The sequence below is a fragment of the Aulostomus chinensis genome, chromosome 20 (assembly GCF_037954235.1).
Source record: "Aulostomus chinensis isolate RoL2024-O1b breed Wild chromosome 20, RoL_Achi_v1.0, whole genome shotgun sequence".
Lineage (NCBI taxonomy): Eukaryota > Metazoa > Chordata > Actinopteri > Syngnathiformes > Aulostomidae > Aulostomus > Aulostomus chinensis.
In genome coordinates, this window is record NC_141339.1 from 5,799,735 (window position 1) to 5,812,657 (window position 12,923).

The 12,923-nt window shown below is 47.5% G+C and overlaps 10 non-coding genes across 10 annotated transcripts; 5 read left to right on the plus strand and 5 right to left on the minus strand.

Moving 5' to 3' along the window:
* Positions 1 to 1,198: 1,198 nt before the first annotated feature.
* Positions 1,199 to 1,270, minus strand: trnad-guc (transfer RNA aspartic acid (anticodon GUC)). The gene has a single exon. It is a non-coding gene; the product is annotated as a tRNA-Asp (tRNA).
* A 120-nt stretch (positions 1,271 to 1,390) lies between these two features.
* trnav-aac (transfer RNA valine (anticodon AAC)) lies at positions 1,391 to 1,463 on the plus strand. Its single transcript has one exon. It is a non-coding gene; the product is annotated as a tRNA-Val (tRNA).
* Positions 1,464 to 3,990: 2,527 nt separating this feature from the next.
* Positions 3,991 to 4,062, minus strand: trnad-guc (transfer RNA aspartic acid (anticodon GUC)). The gene has a single exon. It is a non-coding gene; the product is annotated as a tRNA-Asp (tRNA).
* Positions 4,063 to 4,182: 120 nt separating this feature from the next.
* On the plus strand, positions 4,183 to 4,255 carry trnav-aac (transfer RNA valine (anticodon AAC)). The gene has a single exon. It is a non-coding gene; the product is annotated as a tRNA-Val (tRNA).
* A 2,527-nt stretch (positions 4,256 to 6,782) lies between these two features.
* On the minus strand, positions 6,783 to 6,854 carry trnad-guc (transfer RNA aspartic acid (anticodon GUC)). The gene has a single exon. It is a non-coding gene; the product is annotated as a tRNA-Asp (tRNA).
* Positions 6,855 to 6,974: 120 nt separating this feature from the next.
* Positions 6,975 to 7,047, plus strand: trnav-aac (transfer RNA valine (anticodon AAC)). Its single transcript has one exon. It is a non-coding gene; the product is annotated as a tRNA-Val (tRNA).
* A 2,564-nt stretch (positions 7,048 to 9,611) lies between these two features.
* Positions 9,612 to 9,683, minus strand: trnad-guc (transfer RNA aspartic acid (anticodon GUC)). Its single transcript has one exon. It is a non-coding gene; the product is annotated as a tRNA-Asp (tRNA).
* Positions 9,684 to 9,803: 120 nt separating this feature from the next.
* trnav-aac (transfer RNA valine (anticodon AAC)) lies at positions 9,804 to 9,876 on the plus strand. The gene has a single exon. It is a non-coding gene; the product is annotated as a tRNA-Val (tRNA).
* A 2,564-nt stretch (positions 9,877 to 12,440) lies between these two features.
* trnad-guc (transfer RNA aspartic acid (anticodon GUC)) lies at positions 12,441 to 12,512 on the minus strand. Its single transcript has one exon. It is a non-coding gene; the product is annotated as a tRNA-Asp (tRNA).
* A 120-nt stretch (positions 12,513 to 12,632) lies between these two features.
* trnav-aac (transfer RNA valine (anticodon AAC)) lies at positions 12,633 to 12,705 on the plus strand. The gene has a single exon. It is a non-coding gene; the product is annotated as a tRNA-Val (tRNA).
* The last annotated feature ends 218 nt before the right edge of the window (positions 12,706 to 12,923 follow it).

A 12,923-nucleotide genomic window follows, 5' to 3' on the forward strand; every position in this document is an offset into this window, starting at 1 on the left:
AGGGAGGGTTATAGGTACTACTGACTATAAGTACTCCCCTTCACTGCTAATTTTAGGAGCCATGGCCTACGCATTGAATAATAAATCAACTTGAACATATTTGTTTCTGGTGTAAGAGCATCATCATACACTGATAAAGGTAAAGTGATAGAGCATGCTAAAAACTAAACAATACATTATATTTCCCAGTAGCCAGGACATCAGTGAGCAACTTAAGCCTTGAAAACCAAGCGACAGCAAATATGTAGAGTGGAAAATATATATATATATATTTTTTTTTTAATCTGCCCTAAGTTCTAGGATTGATAACTGCTGCTCTGTCAGACCATGTTGGTTCTGTCAAATTGAAGGTTGGTTTATTGCTACCTGAAGGTGCCAGGCTAGCTCATAGGATGATCTCATGTTTTGGTGAGATTCCAGAAACTTCAATTGACCAATCTGCAGAAGTAGATGATACAACCGACTGATTCTCACTGTTGCAGTTCAAATGGGATAGACACATCCATCAGTAGTGAGCTTGAAATGGGACCTGGGATGGCATCCTACCCTTATCCAGGTGTGGACCATGGGCTCGGACTTGGAGGTGCTGATTCTCATCCTGGATGCTTCCCAATCGGCTGCAAACCAGCGAGAGCTGAAGGTCACGGCCTGCTAAAGCCAGCAGGACCACATCGTCTGTGAAAAGGAGAAACCCAATCCTGCAGCCGCCAAATTGGATCCCCTCAACAAATCACACAAATCTTCCATTATTATTACGGTATTTAAAGATTGGCACGGCAGCCTGTTATTAGACAGTATCCTCACCATTTAGTTGTCCAAAACACCCCGCATGACGTTAGACCCGGCTTGGCTTGCTGTAGGTGAAGCTGGCCAGCTGCTGCCACGGTGCCAGCCTCCTGCCCCGGCTGGGCTAGCTGTAGGTGAAGCTGGCTAGCTTTGGCGGCGTTAGTCCTGCTGACTCCGTGGGGAGAAACAGCGGTGTTTTACTTGTTTGCGCCAGAAAAAGGACAGAGATCCAAATTGTCCAAGTGGAGCGGACAAAACACAGAATCCACTTAACAGTCTGCACAAGACGAGGACACATTTGATAGAGGATAGTAATGAAAGGATTTGTAAGCGTCAGGCACAAGTGGTCAGTAGCAGCACTGGACTTGGGTTTGTGTTACTCTTGACCGAATAGCAGCCTGCCCACTGCCTACTCCCCGTCGGGGAATCGAACCCCGGTCTTCCGCGTGACAGGCGGAGATACTGTCCACTATACTAACGAGGACCTCAATGTCCAGGGCGCCGCGGCACAGCTGAATAAAAAAGTAAAACGCCGGCTTCGGGAGAATGGGAGCAAAAACAGGCCTAGCGACCCAGCGATGTGGACATTTTCCTGGTCTTTGCAGTTTCCATAGTGTAGTGGTAATCACGTTTGCCTAACACGCAAAAGGTCCCCGGTTCGAAACCGGGTGGAAACACCTTCCCTCTGTCATGTTTGCACAAAATTATTGGTCAAACTTGCCGACTTTCACTGTCTGAAGAAAACGGCGAGCAAATGTCAAGGAGATATTGAAGTGGGGGTAAACAAAGGGATGCTCGCCAAGTAGCAAGGCAAAAAAAAACACCATGAAAAGCTTGAGGGCGGTGTTTCACGTTTCTCTGCAAAGTTTACAATTGGCCTTGAGAGTGAAGTGCATATCAGTTTTGTGGGGTCTCATTTTGCTAACTTCTATGTTTCAGAGTCTCAGCCTGTCCTCCCAAGATTGCAGTTATACGTGAGGAAAAAGCCTTTATCGACATTCACCTATAAGTGGCGGATGCTTTTGCGCCACCCTAGTAGGGATGACCGCGAGTCAGTGCCAAGTCCCATGACATCACTCAAAGGGAGGAGAAATGGGCAAAGGCAGGTGACAGGAGAGATGGGTGTGAAGGTGGAAGGTGGGGAAAGACAGAGCAGAACACACCTCTTCGTGGTAACTGCAAAGAGGCCAACTTTCCCATTACCCTGCCCTGTGATACGTATTGGCAAGGAGTCAATGCGCTGACTCCGTGGGGAGGACACCACAAGAGTGGTTGTCACCCTGGGCAAAAAAAGAGAGTCCAACCTTTCTCGGGGAGCGCTGTTTGATTGCTGACGCTGCGTGGGAAGGCAAACAGCCTCGTATCAAATGGGTTTCGTCCCATCGGGAGAACCAGCCAAGGGACCAAGAGGGTTTGGAAACATCCCTCTTCTGGAAGACGTGACTCCTGTTTCTGCATGACCGTTCATCAGGTTTTGCAGAATCCTGCTCGGTTCGGTCATTGCCCTTGGAGCACTTTTCCTTCGGCAAGCACAAAGGGGGCGGTTGCCAGTCTCCATCCACCACTTGAAGAGCTGCTATTATAGTGAGTATTTTCAGAAGCTTATGAGTTTGCTTCACTCCTACCTACTATTACCCGGCTTGGGGAGATCTTCGTCATACTCTAGATGCATGTTAGACGTTTTAAAGTCATCTCCAAAGTCAAACAAATCGAAATTGATCATTTTGGCAAGTTTGCGGCGATCTGTTTCCGTCGTCTTATACATGGTGTGGACTTTGTGATCATCAGAATTCTAAGCTCCCAGAATTCAAGACATAATGAAATGCACTGTGGAACTTTAACACATGTTGGGATGATCACTGCGTAAAGGGGCCCGTGAACTGTGCGTGGCTTCTGCTGCTGGGGAGAGGACAGAGCAACTGATAGCTGGTGGCAGTTTTTTGCACGTTTCATGTTTATTTGAACGAGTGTCGTCCCTTGGGAACTTTGGGCACTGACAATGTAATAACTGACTTTGATCTCTGAGCTCTGATCGTGGGTTTAGGGAGGGTTATAGGTACTACTGACTATAAGTACTCCCCTTCACTGCTAATTTTAGGAGCCATGGCCTACGCATTGAATAATAAATCAACTTGAACATATTTGTTTCTGGTGTAAGAGCATCATCATACACTGATAAAGGTAAAGTGATAGAGCATGCTAAAAACTAAACAATACATTATATTTCCCAGTAGCCAGGACATCAGTGAGCAACTTAAGCCTTGAAAACCAAGCGACAGCAAATATGTAGAGTGGAAAATATATATATATATTTTTTTTTTAATCTGCCCTAAGTTCTAGGATTGATAACTGCTGCTCTGTCAGACCATGTTGGTTCTGTCAAATGCTAGCTCATAGGATGATCTCATGTTTTGGTGAGATTCCAGAAACTTCAATTGACCAATCTGCAGAAGTAGATGATACAACCGACTGATTCTCACTGTTGCAGTTCAAATGGGATAGACACATCCATCAGTAGTGAGCTTGAAATGGGACCTGGGATGGCATCCTACCCTTATCCAGGTGTGGACCATGGGCTCGGACTTGGAGGTGCTGATTCTCATCCTGGATGCTTCCCAATCGGCTGCAAACCAGCGAGAGCTGAAGGTCACGGCCTGCTAAAGCCAGCAGGACCACATCGTCTGTGAAAAGGAGAAACCCAATCCTGCAGCCGCCAAATTGGATCCCCTCAACAAATCACACAAATCTTCCATTATTATTACGGTATTTAAAGATTGGCACGGCAGCCTGTTATTAGACAGTATCCTCACCATTTAGTTGTCCAAAACACCCCGCATGACGTTAGACCCGGCTTGGCTTGCTGTAGGTGAAGCTGGCCAGCTGCTGCCACGGTGCCAGCCTCCTGCCCCGGCTGGGCTAGCTGTAGGTGAAGCTGGCTAGCTTTGGCGGCGTTAGTCCTGCTGACTCCGTGGGGAGAAACAGCGGTGTTTTACTTGTTTGCGCCAGAAAAAGGACAGAGATCCAAATTGTCCAAGTGGAGCGGACAAAACACAGAATCCACTTAACAGTCTGCACAAGACGAGGACACATTTGATAGAGGATAGTAATGAAAGGATTTGTAAGCGTCAGGCACAAGTGGTCAGTAGCAGCACTGGACTTGGGTTTGTGTTACTCTTGACCGAATAGCAGCCTGCCCACTGCCTACTCCCCGTCGGGGAATCAAACCCCGGTCTTCCGCGTGACAGGCGGAGATACTGTCCACTATACTAACGAGGACCTCAATGTCCAGGGCGCCGCGGCACACCTGAATAAAAAAGTAAAACGCCGGCTTCGGGAGAATGGGAGCAAAAACAGGCCTAGCGACCCAGCGATGTGGACATTTTCCTAGTCTTTGCAGTTTCCATAGTGTAGTGGTAATCACGTTTGCCTAACACGCAAAAGGTCCCCGGTTCGAAACCGGGTGGAAACACCTTCCCTCTGTCATGTTTGCACAAAATTATTGGTCAAACTTGCCGACTTTCACTGTCTGAAGAAAACGGCGAGCAAATGTCAAGGAGATATTGAAGTGGGGGTAAACAAAGGGATGCTCGCCAAGTAGCAAGGCAAAAAAAAACACCATGAAAAGCTTGAGGGCGGTGTTTCACGTTTCTCTGCAAAGTTTACAATTGGCCTTGAGAGTGAAGTGCATATCAGTTTTGTGGGGTCTCATTTTGCTAACTTCTATGTTTCAGAGTCTCAGCCTGTCCTCCCAAGATTGCAGTTATACGTGAGGAAAAAGCCTTTATCGACATTCACCTATAAGTGGCGGATGCTTTTGCGCCACCCTAGTAGGGATGACCGCGAGTCAGTGCCAAGTCCCATGACATCACTCAAAGGGAGGAGAAATGGGCAAAGGCAGGTGACAGGAGAGATGGGTGTGAAGGTGGAAGGTGGGGAAAGACAGAGCAGAACACACCTCTTCGTGGTAACTGCAAAGAGGCCAACTTTCCCATTACCCTGCCCTGTGATACGTATTGGCAAGGAGTCAATGCGCTGACTCCGTGGGGAGGACACCACAAGAGTGGTTGTCACCCTGGGCAAAAAAAGAGAGTCCAACCTTTCTCGGGGAGCGCTGTTTGATTGCTGACGCTGCGTGGGAAGGCAAACAGCCTCGTATCAAATGGGTTTCGTCCCATCGGGAGAACCAGCCAAGGGACCAAGAGGGTTTGGAAACATCCCTCTTCTGGAAGACGTGACTCCTGTTTCTGCATGACCGTTCATCAGGTTTTGCAGAATCCTGCTCGGTTCGGTCATTGCCCTTGGAGCACTTTTCCTTCGGCAAGCACAAAGGGGGCGGTTGCCAGTCTCCATCCACCACTTGAAGAGCTGCTATTATAGTGAGTATTTTCAGAAGCTTATGAGTTTGCTTCACTCCTACCTACTATTACCCGGCTTGGGGAGATCTTCGTCATACTCTAGATGCATGTTAGACGTTTTAAAGTCATCTCCAAAGTCAAACAAATCGAAATTGATCATTTTGGCAAGTTTGCGGCGATCTGTTTCCGTCGTCTTATACATGGTGTGGACTTTGTGATCATCAGAATTCTAAGCTCCCAGAATTCAAGACATAATGAAATGCACTGTGGAACTTTAACACATGTTGGGATGATCACTGCGTAAAGGGGCCCGTGAACTGTGCGTGGCTTCTGCTGCTGGGGAGAGGACAGAGCAACTGATAGCTGGTGGCAGTTTTTTGCACGTTTCATGTTTATTTGAACGAGTGTCGTCCCTTGGGAACTTTGGGCACTGACAATGTAATAACTGACTTTGATCTCTGAGCTCTGATCGTGGGTTTAGGGAGGGTTATAGGTACTACTGACTATAAGTACTCCCCTTCACTGCTAATTTTAGGAGCCATGGCCTACGCATTGAATAATAAATCAACTTGAACATATTTGTTTCTGGTGTAAGAGCATCATCATACACTGATAAAGGTAAAGTGATAGAGCATGCTAAAAACTAAACAATACATTATATTTCCCAGTAGCCAGGACATCAGTGAGCAACTTAAGCCTTGAAAACCAAGCGACAGCAAATATGTAGAGTGGAAAATATATATATATTTTTTTTTTTTAATCTGCCCTAAGTTCTAGGATTGATAACTGCTGCTCTGTCAGACCATGTTGGTTCTGTCAAATGCTAGCTCATAGGATGATCTCATGTTTTGGTGAGATTCCAGAAACTTCAATTGACCAATCTGCAGAAGTAGATGATACAACCGACTGATTCTCACTGTTGCAGTTCAAATGGGATAGACACATCCATCAGTAGTGAGCTTGAAATGGGACCTGGGATGGCATCCTACCCTTATCCAGGTGTGGACCATGGGCTCGGACTTGGAGGTGCTGATTCTCATCCTGGATGCTTCCCAATCGGCTGCAAACCAGCGAGAGCTGAAGGTCACGGCCTGCTAAAGCCAGCAGGACCACATCGTCTGTGAAAAGGAGAAACCCAATCCTGCAGCCGCCAAATTGGATCCCCTCAACAAATCACACAAATCTTCCATTATTATTACGGTATTTAAAGATTGGCACGGCAGCCTGTTATTAGACAGTATCCTCACCATTTAGTTGTCCAAAACACCCCGCATGACGTTAGACCCGGCTTGGCTTGCTGTAGGTGAAGCTGGCCAGCTGCTGCCACGGTGCCAGCCTCCTGCCCCGGCTGGGCTAGCTGTAGGTGAAGCTGGCTAGCTTTGGCGGCGTTAGTCCTGCTGACTCCGTGGGGAGAAACAGCGGTGTTTTACTTGTTTGCGCCAGAAAAAGGACAGAGATCCAAATTGTCCAAGTGGAGCGGACAAAACACAGAATCCACTTAACAGTCTGCACAAGACGAGGACACATTTGATAGAGGATAGTAATGAAAGGATTTGTAAGCGTCAGGCACAAGTGGTCAGTAGCAGCACTGGACTTGGGTTTGTGTTACTCTTGACCGAATAGCAGCCTGCCCACTGCCTACTCCCCGTCGGGGAATCAAACCCCGGTCTTCCGCGTGACAGGCGGAGATACTGTCCACTATACTAACGAGGACCTCAATGTCCAGGGCGCCGCGGCACACCTGAATAAAAAAGTAAAACGCCGGCTTCGGGAGAATGGGAGCAAAAACAGGCCTAGCGACCCAGCGATGTGGACATTTTCCTGGTCTTTGCAGTTTCCATAGTGTAGTGGTAATCACGTTTGCCTAACACGCAAAAGGTCCCCGGTTCGAAACCGGGTGGAAACACCTTCCCTCTGTCATGTTTGCACAAAATTATTGGTCAAACTTGCCGACTTTCACTGTCTGAAGAAAACGGCGAGCAAATGTCAAGGAGATATTGAAGTGGGGGTAAACAAAGGGATGCTCGCCAAGTAGCAAGGCAAAAAAAAACACCATGAAAAGCTTGAGGGCGGTGTTTCACGTTTCTCTGCAAAGTTTACAATTGGCCTTGAGAGTGAAGTGCATATCAGTTTTGTGGGGTCTCATTTTGCTAACTTCTATGTTTCAGAGTCTCAGCCTGTCCTCCCAAGATTGCAGTTATACGTGAGGAAAAAGCCTTTATCGACATTCACCTATAAGTGGCGGATGCTTTTGCGCCACCCTAGTAGGGATGACCGCGAGTCAGTGCCAAGTCCCATGAAATCACTCAAAGGGAGGAGAAATGGGCAAAGGCAGGTGACAGGAGAGATGGGTGTGAAGGTGGAAGGTGGGGAAAGACAGAGCAGAACACACCTCTTCGTGGTAACTGCAAAGAGGCCAACTTTCCCATTACCCTGCCCTGTGATACGTATTGGCAAGGAGTCAATGCGCTGACTCCGTGGGGAGGACACCACAAGAGTGGTTGTCACCCTGGGCAAAAAAAGAGAGTCCAACCTTTCTCGGGGAGCGCTGTTTGATTGCTGACGCTGCGTGGGAAGGCAAACAGCCTCGTATCAAATGGGTTTCGTCCCATCGGGAGAACCAGCCAAGGGACCAAGAGGGTTTGGAAACATCCCTCTTCTGGAAGACGTGACTCCTGTTTCTGCATGACCGTTCATCAGGTTTTGCAGAATCCTGCTCGGTTCGGTCATTGCCCTTGGAGCACTTTTCCTTCGGCAAGCACAAAGGGGGCGGTTGCCAGTCTCCATCCACCACTTGAAGAGCTGCTATTATAGTGAGTATTTTCAGAAGCTTATGAGTTTGCTTCACTCCTACCTACTATTACCCGGCTTGGGGAGATCTTCGTCATACTCTAGATGCATGTTAGACGTTTTAAAGTCATCTCCAAAGTCAAACAAATCGAAATTGATCATTTTGGCAAGTTTGCGGCGATCTGTTTCCGTCGTCTTATACATGGTGTGGACTTTGTGATCATCAGAATTCTAAGCTCCCAGAATTCAAGACATAATGAAATGCACTGTGGAACTTTAACACATGTTGGGATGATCACTGCGTAAAGGGGCCCGTGAACTGTGCGTGGCTTCTGCTGCTGGGGAGAGGACAGAGCAACTGATAGCTGGTGGCAGTTTTTTGCACGTTTCATGTTTATTTGAACGAGTGTCGTCCCTTGGGAACTTTGGGCACTGACAATGTAATAACTGACTTTGATCTCTGAGCTCTGATCGTGGGTTTAGGGAGGGTTATAGGTACTACTGACTATAAGTACTCCCCTTCACTGCTAATTTTAGGAGCCATGGCCTACGCATTGAATAATAAATCAACTTGAACATATTTGTTTCTGGTGTAAGAGCATCATCATACACTGATAAAGGTAAAGTGATAGAGCATGCTAAAAACTAAACAATACATTATATTTCCCAGTAGCCAGGACATCAGTGAGCAACTTAAGCCTTGAAAACCAAGCGACAGCAAATATGTAGAGTGGAAAATATATATATATATATATTTTTTTTTAATCTGCCCTAAGTTCTAGGATTGATAACTGCTGCTCTGTCAGACCATGTTGGTTCTGTCAAATTGAAGGTTGGTTTATTGCTACCTGAAGGTGCCAGGCTAGCTCATAGGATGATCTCATGTTTTGGTGAGATTCCAGAAACTTCAATTGACCAATCTGCAGAAGTAGATGATACAACCGACTGATTCTCACTGTTGCAGTTCAAATGGGATAGACACATCCATCAGTAGTGAGCTTGAAATGGGACCTGGGATGGCATCCTACCCTTATCCAGGTGTGGACCATGGGCTCGGACTTGGAGGTGCTGATTCTCATCCTGGATGCTTCCCAATCGGCTGCAAACCAGCGAGAGCTGAAGGTCACGGCCTGCTAAAGCCAGCAGGACCACATCGTCTGTGAAAAGGAGAAACCCAATCCTGCAGCCGCCAAATTGGATCCCCTCAACAAATCACACAAATCTTCCATTATTATTACGGTATTTAAAGATTGGCACGGCAGCCTGTTATTAGACAGTATCCTCACCATTTAGTTGTCCAAAACACCCCGCATGACGTTAGACCCGGCTTGGCTTGCTGTAGGTGAAGCTGGCCAGCTGCTGCCACGGTGCCAGCCTCCTGCCCCGGCTGGGCTAGCTGTAGGTGAAGCTGGCTAGCTTTGGCGGCGTTAGTCCTGCTGACTCCGTGGGGAGAAACAGCGGTGTTTTACTTGTTTGCGCCAGAAAAAGGACAGAGATCCAAATTGTCCAAGTGGAGCGGACAAAACACAGAATCCACTTAACAGTCTGCACAAGACGAGGACACATTTGATAGAGGATAGTAATGAAAGGATTTGTAAGCGTCAGGCACAAGTGGTCAGTAGCAGCACTGGACTTGGGTTTGTGTTACTCTTGACCGAATAGCAGCCTGCCCACTGCCTACTCCCCGTCGGGGAATCGAACCCCGGTCTTCCGCGTGACAGGCGGAGATACTGTCCACTATACTAACGAGGACCTCAATGTCCAGGGCGCCGCGGCACACCTGAATAAAAAAGTAAAACGCCGGCTTCGGGAGAATGGGAGCAAAAACAGGCCTAGCGACCCAGCGATGTGGACATTTTCCTGGTCTTTGCAGTTTCCATAGTGTAGTGGTAATCACGTTTGCCTAACACGCAAAAGGTCCCCGGTTCGAAACCGGGTGGAAACACCTTCCCTCTGTCACGTTTGCACAAAATTATTGGTCAAACTTGCCGACTTTCACTGTCTGAAGAAAACGGCGAGCAAATGTCAAGGAGATATTGAAGTGGGGGTAAACAAAGGGATGCTCGCCAAGTAGCAAGGCAAAAAAAAACACCATGAAAAGCTTGAGGGCGGTGTTTCACGTTTCTCTGCAAAGTTTACAATTGGCCTTGAGAGTGAAGTGCATATCAGTTTTGTGGGGTCTCATTTTGCTAACTTCTATGTTTCAGAGTCTCAGCCTGTCCTCCCAAGATTGCAGTTATACATGAGGAAAAAGCCTTTATCGACATTCACCTATAAGTGGCGGATGCTTTTGCGCCACCCTAGTAGGGATGACCGCGAGTCAGTGCCAAGTCCCATGACATCACTCAAAGGGAGGAGAAATGGGCAAAGGCAGGTGACAGGAGAGATGGGTGTGAAGGTGGAAGGTGGGGAAAGACAGAGCAGAACACACCTCTTCGTGGTAACTGCAAAGAGGCCAACTTTCCCATTACCCTGCCCTGTGATACGTATTGGCAAGGAGTCAATGCGCTGACTCCGTGGGGAGGACACCACAAGAGTGGTTGTCACCCTGGGCAAAAAAAGAGAGTCCAACCTTTCTCGGGGAGCGCTGTTTGATTGCTGACGCTGCGTGGGAAGGCAAACAGCCTCGTATCAAATGGGTTTCGTCCCATCGGGAGAACCAGCCAAGGGACCAAGAGGGTTTGGAAACATCCCTCTTCTGGAAGACGTGACTCCTGTTTCTGCATGACCGTTCATCAGGTTTTGCAGAATCCTGCTCGGTTCGGTCATTGCCCTCGGAGCACTTTTCCTTCGGCAAGCACAAAGGGGGCGGTTGCCAGTCTCCATCCACCACTTGAAGAGCTGCTATTATAGTGAGTATTTTCAGAAGCTTATGAGTTTGCTTCACTCCTACCTACTATTACCCGGCTTGGGGAGATCTTCGTCATACTCTAGATGCATGTTAGACGTTTTAAAGTCATCTCCAAAGTCAAACAAATCGAAATTGATCATTTTGGCAAGTTTGCGGCGATCTGTTTCCGTCGTCTTATACATGGGGTGGACTTTGTGATCATCAGAATTCTAAGCTCCCAGAATTCAAGACATAATGAAATGCACTGTGGAACTTTAACACATGTTGGGATGATCACTGCGTAAAGGGGCCCGTGAACTGTGCGTGGCTTCTGCTGCTGGGGAGAGGACAGAGCAACTGATAGCTGGTGGCAGTTTTTTGCACGTTTCATGTTTATTTGAACGAGTGTCGTCCCTTGGGAACTTTGGGCACTGACAATGTAATAACTGACTTTGATCTCTGAGCTCTGATCGTGGGTTTAGGGAGGGTTATAGGTACTACTGACTATAAGTACTCCCCTTCACTGCTAATTTTAGGAGCCATGGCCTACGCATTGAATAATAAATCAACTTGAACATATTTGTTTCTGGTGTAAGAGCATCATCATACACTGATAAAGGTAAAGTGATAGAGCATGCTAAAAACTAAACAATACATTATATTTCCCAGTAGCCAGGACATCAGTGAGCAACTTAAGCCTTGAAAACCAAGCGACAGCAAATATGTAGAGTGGAAAATATATATATATATATATTTTTTTTTAATCTGCCCTAAGTTCTAGGATTGATAACTGCTGCTCTGTCAGACCATGTTGGTTCTGTCAAATTGAAGGTTGGTTTATTGCTACCTGAAGGTGCCAGGCTAGCTCATAGGATGATCTCATGTTTTGGTGAGATTCCAGAAACTTCAATTGACCAATCTGCAGAAGTAGATGATACAACCGACTGATTCTCACTGTTGCAGTTCAAATGGGATAGACACATCCATCAGTAGTGAGCTTGAAATGGGACCTGGGATGGCATCCTACCCTTATCCAGGTGTGGACCATGGGCTCGGACTTGGAGGTGCTGATTCTCATCCTGGATGCTTCCCAATCGGCTGCAAACCAGCGAGAGCTGAAGGTCACGGCCTGCTAAAGCCAGCAGGACCACATCGTCTGTGAAAAGGAGAAACCCAATCCTGCAGCCGCCAAATTGGATCCCCTCAACAAATCACACAAATCTTCCATTATTATTACGGTATTTAAAGATTGGCACGGCAGCCTGTTATTAGACAGTATCCTCACCATTTAGTTGTCCAAAACACCCCGCATGACGTTAGACCCGGCTTGGCTTGCTGTAGGTGAAGCTGGCCAGCTGCTGCCACGGTGCCAGCCTCCTGCCCCGGCTGGGCTAGCTGTAGGTGAAGCTGGCTAGCTTTGGCGGCGTTAGTCCTGCTGACTCCGTGGGGAGAAACAGCGGTGTTTTACTTGTTTGCGCCAGAAAAAGGACAGAGATCCAAATTGTCCAAGTGGAGCGGACAAAACACAGAATCCACTTAACAGTCTGCACAAGACGAGGACACATTTGATAGAGGATAGTAATGAAAGGATTTGTAAGCGTCAGGCACAAGTGGTCAGTAGCAGCACTGGACTTGGGTTTGTGTTACTCTTGACCGAATAGCAGCCTGCCCACTGCCTACTCCCCGTCGGGGAATCGAACCCCGGTCTTCCGCGTGACAGGCGGAGATACTGTCCACTATACTAACGAGGACCTCAATGTCCAGGGCGCCGCGGCACACCTGAATAAAAAAGTAAAACGCCGGCTTCGGGAGAATGGGAGCAAAAACAGGCCTAGCGACCCAGCGATGTGGACATTTTCCTGGTCTTTGCAGTTTCCATAGTGTAGTGGTAATCACGTTTGCCTAACACGCAAAAGGTCCCCGGTTCGAAACCGGGTGGAAACACCTTCCCTCTGTCATGTTTGCACAAAATTATTGGTCAAACTTGCCGACTTTCACTGTCTGAAGAAAACGGCGAGCAAATGTCAAGGAGATATTGAAGTGGGGGTAAACAAAGGGATGCTCGCCAAGTAGCAAGGCAAAAAAAAACACCATGAAAAGCTTGAGGGCGGTGTTTCACGTTTCTCTGCAAAGTTTACAATTGGCCTTGAGAGTGAAGTGCA